The 4638-nt window shown below is 34.4% G+C and overlaps 1 non-coding gene across 1 annotated transcript; it reads left to right on the top strand.

Moving 5' to 3' along the window:
• Positions 1-1310: 1310 nt before the first annotated feature.
• On the top strand, positions 1311-1410 carry LOC143624290 (U6 spliceosomal RNA). Its single transcript, XR_013152083.1, has one exon. It is a non-coding gene; the product is annotated as a U6 spliceosomal RNA (small nuclear RNA).
• The last annotated feature ends 3228 nt before the right edge of the window (positions 1411-4638 follow it).

Raw genomic sequence — 4638 nt, 5'->3', positions numbered from 1 at the left:
TCTCTTTCAATCAGTATTGCAATCCGATTTTGTAAATTAATAAAACCTAGTTAAAAAAAGTTCAAAAATTATGATTTATAACTTTTTTAAAACTAGATTCAAAGTACTTAATCATATTATCAAAAATCAATCAGAAACACCAACTTATCATCAAGTTATTCAATCTACAATCTAAAACACAGAATCTGTCAGCAAGCAGATTCAAACCAAAAGTCACAAAAATCATGATTTTTATATCTCTATGATCCTAAATCACCAATGGACCATTTTATATGATAAAAGTACATCTTTTTATTGTTCATACATATTTTATTACAAAGATTTTAAGGGTTTTCATATCAAGAAATAAATAAAACAATTTTAACATGTAGATTGTCAAGTTTATCGTATTTCGTTTTCTTATGTTTTCATGTGCTTGGATACGTTCATCCCACAATCCCAAATCAAAGAAAAATAAACAAAACATATAAAAACATTCTTACTTTCTTGTTTCATCAATGAAGACTCCATAACCTTGATTCAAGAATCACCAAAATCGATTGTATATATGTCTAGGGAGGAGTTTTAAAGAAAGTGTTGTTTAGAGAGAAAAATGTGATGTGTGTGTGAATTGTGGATTTCGGACATGGAAGGAGAAAAGGTTTCAAATCAAATGTTGTGTAATCAAAATCTTATTAAAAACATATTAACTCTCATTTACAGCAATTTAACTACTATTAATTAATTATAAACTTTAGATTAAGACTTTTATTTAATAACATGTATCATGTAACATTTTTAATACAAGTTTACTAGGCATAACATAATTTAAAGTTCATGGTACATTTTAATAATTAACATGCACATGTAATATAAGATGCATATAACAATCATTCTTGACCATTTATTACACATAACATACATATAGACATGTAGCATATGACACGTAGCATGTAACATATATTACCATTGTTCATAATGTAACATGTGACAAGTAGTGTGTAATATATATCACATTAGTTTATGGTGTAACATGTTACAAGTAGTATGTAATATATATCACACTAGTTTATATAACACGTAACATGTAGCACTTAACATTTTGCCTACCATATGTATCATAACATTTGTAACAAATTATCATATTTCATATAATATGTATCATAACATTTATAAAAAGTTTATTATTTTAATTAATAGCACTTGTTATTGTTGTTAGACCGCCAACGACTCAGACAAACTCCTGTGTGTGATTATGCGACATGTGACATGCGACATGGATGCTAGTTTTCTGACCGAGTTAACAAAATTAACCGAGTTTAGTTAACGGGGTTAACCTACAAATGCCGGGTGTCACAGGACCGATACAGAGGAGATTAGCATGGCCCCTGCGCAAGGATGACACGCACAAATCGAGAAAGTTGGCTTTGTCGGCTTATCAGTGGGAGCGCTAAACGGAAAAGGGTTAAAGGATATTAGTCGGGATCGGGAGGATAGTATGGGGAGTTATGCAACCACGTTGTTTCATTTGGAAGCATTGTGTTGGTGGGATAAGCTAGTTCAAACTATAGGAAATATGGATGATAAGGGAATGTGGAGGTGTTCGCGCCGTGATTTGAACAAGACTGTGGAGGGGTTCGCGCCGTTGGAGGCGGGTGATTTGTCTCATTGGGAATACTCAACTAAAGTATATTTGTGTGTCCCGTTTGTGTTTTAACTTGGTTACTGTAACATTCGTTAATTTCCGCACCTGAAACCCAAACCGTTTTAAATTTTCATTTCATGTATTATTTATTCTATTGCGGTTTTAATGCGTGTTATTCAAATCTATATGGTTCGTTAATGGATTTTTCTTTATAACTATCAAGTAGGATCAATCTTAGCCCTTTAACTATACTTTTGCATCCTTTTGAACCTAACCCAAAGTCTAAAGACCAATTAGCAAATTATTTTTTACAAATTTTGAGTTCCCTCCTTCTCCTTCCCGTCACCATTAATACCCACAATCTTTACCATCTTTAATCCATAAAATCCGGCCAAATACACAAAATTGATTCTTACCAAATCATTATTGATCCTAAACGCGTTCCACCGACACCTTAATCTTGGAAAACAATGACTAATTGACAGCTATTGACTCGTTCTTGAAACTAAGCAAACCGCACCCTTAATCAACCTTATAACACTATAAATACTCGACCTCGTTTCAATTACACATGCACACACACTCATCTTAACCTCAAGACTCTAACCCCTCACCTAATTGTAGCAAACGAAGCCATCAAAGTTGGTTTTGATAAGGAACTTGAGTCGCAAGCCCTTGTTCGTCGATCTATACCCTTTCGTCACTTAATCCGGAACTCTTGTCGATGTATTCCGAGGACTCTATGTTATCTTCTTACCCTTGTCTCATCATTTATTTCCGCTCGTTGAGGTGAGTTTACATATACCCCTTTTTCCATATTTTATATTTTGGGGGTAGCATGTATACCTTATTCCGTTTTATTCATTGTTTTATTTCTACATCTATTTCAAACACAGTTCGTTATATATTTATGTGTGATGATTGCAATATCTATGTCTATCCTCAATGTGCTTAAGTGTTTATGTTATGGTTGGTGGCTGGTATCTCATCCTCATCTTTCTCATCTAGTATGATCATAAATTTACCCAAGTACATTGATTTTGTATCAATAGGAAAGGGTCCACATCTATTTAGTTGTTTACATTTTCATAGGAATTGTAATGCTCAACATTAACATATGAATTGTGGATTTTTTTTATCTATATATATCTCAACTAAAACTTATGTATTCTCACCAACATTCGTGTTGACAAACTCTATTTTTATACATGTTATAGGTACAAGTAATTTACATTGGTCAAGATTGAAGATATTAGTTATACCTTAGGATATCTATTCAAATAACAAAACTATGATGTATTTGTTACGATTATTAAATTTGTGTACTTGTTTATTGTTAATGAAGTTAAATAATTATTAACACTTTAATTAGTGTCTTCTGAGCTATTGTTCCGCCCCGGCATGTTCCGCCTTTGGTCAGGCTATGATAGTTACCCCCGGGAAAGAGAAAATTAAGAGGTATGTTAAAGTTTTGGCGGTGGGTATTCGTGGTGTTGTGAGCTACATATATGAGCACCTATCGCTTAGTAGAGACGTTAGCCGACATCTTTTATGAACGAGGAATAATTTTAATCTTGGCTTTGATGGTTATGAGACTATAACCGCACTTGTTTCCGAATCAGCGGGGTTCGGGGACGAATCCCAATGTAAGGGAGTAGAGTTATAACATCCAAAAATTCTCGTAAACCGACTGACGCGAGTGTAAAGTTTGTAAAATTAATTTCTCGGGATTCGATTGAGGGCTCGGGAAATATATGAGCATGTCCAAAAAGTATTTCATTTAGTTTTGGAGCATGAAGGATCAAATTAAAAAGCGCAAGGGCCAAAGATGTATCTTATGAAAAATATTAACCTAACCCCCCCCCCCCAACCTAATCTGGCCGCAAGCTTCTTGGCCCCCAAACCCCATGTTTTTGATCGATTTATTTCAATTCCACGCTTCTTGAGGTCGACCTAGGTGTGTACTACACTCCCATGTTCTTTAATTCCATTATCTCGGTTGTTAAGATGGTTAATTAAGCCGTTTCTTGAACTAGGTACAGATTCAGATTAAATTTGTTTGGCACGCTTCACATGGTCAAACGTTGGAGTTTTTGGTGTCAAAATATCCCCAGGTATGTATAGTTTATCATACTAAAATTTCATGGCCATTGGAGTTGTTTTGATAGGTCAATTGATAAAAACCGATTTCTAGGGTTCTTGAAGGTTGAAATCGTTAATTGTTGTCTTTCGGGTATTGTTTGAAGAAATGGTCAACCCGATCAGTTTGAGGGGTCTTATGTTATGTAAGGACAGGGAGAAATTATTTTTTTGGTTATAGGGGCTGTTTTGGTTGATTATACCTTAATCGTTTTGAAAGAGCACGTAAAATCGGTTAATTGTTGATTAATGTGGAAAATGATTTTTCAAACCCCATCAACTTGGGTGGTTATATATTGATGGGTAGGCTCTAATAATTTAAAATGTTATCCAAATGGGGCTGGTTTGGTTGGTGGTTGGTTAATAGGTTCGTTAATGCACAAATTCAACTCAATTAACGTAAAACGGGCATAGTTTGGGAACCGTTGGTAGTGATTTATTGGAAATGGAGTGTTGGGTAATTTACGGAATCTGAGGGCTGATGTAGATGGATATGAACATTGGGTGTGGCTTTGTGTCAATCCAATCACGTTAGGACGTCTCATAGGATAAACAAGTCATTTCGATCAAGTTAGTGATTGTTGTGTGCGTTAAGTTGACAAGCTTGTGGATTACGAGTGGTTAGCTAGAGGATCCAGTTGTGATGTTTATGTGAACCATATCAGGTGAGTTTCATGATGCCCCTTTTTAAATGTATTACGTTTTGGGCTAGCATACACGTTTTATGACGATTTTACCCTTTTGAAGCATATGAATGATATTTCATAGTTTATGTTATTTTTACTATCTATGCTTGGAAGTTTGTATGATTTATGATTGTTTATATGTATGTATATATGTGTGTGTGGCCACCACGTGAATGTTTTTGTTAATTC

Source organism: Bidens hawaiensis, unplaced genomic scaffold, assembly GCF_021521415.1.
Source record: "Bidens hawaiensis isolate Kalapana, Puna unplaced genomic scaffold, B.hawaiensis_p1.1 tig00003752_1, whole genome shotgun sequence".
Lineage (NCBI taxonomy): Eukaryota > Viridiplantae > Streptophyta > Magnoliopsida > Asterales > Asteraceae > Bidens > Bidens hawaiensis.
Note: the sequence above shows the minus strand (reverse complement) of the source record. Positions and strands in the feature narration are given on the sequence as shown.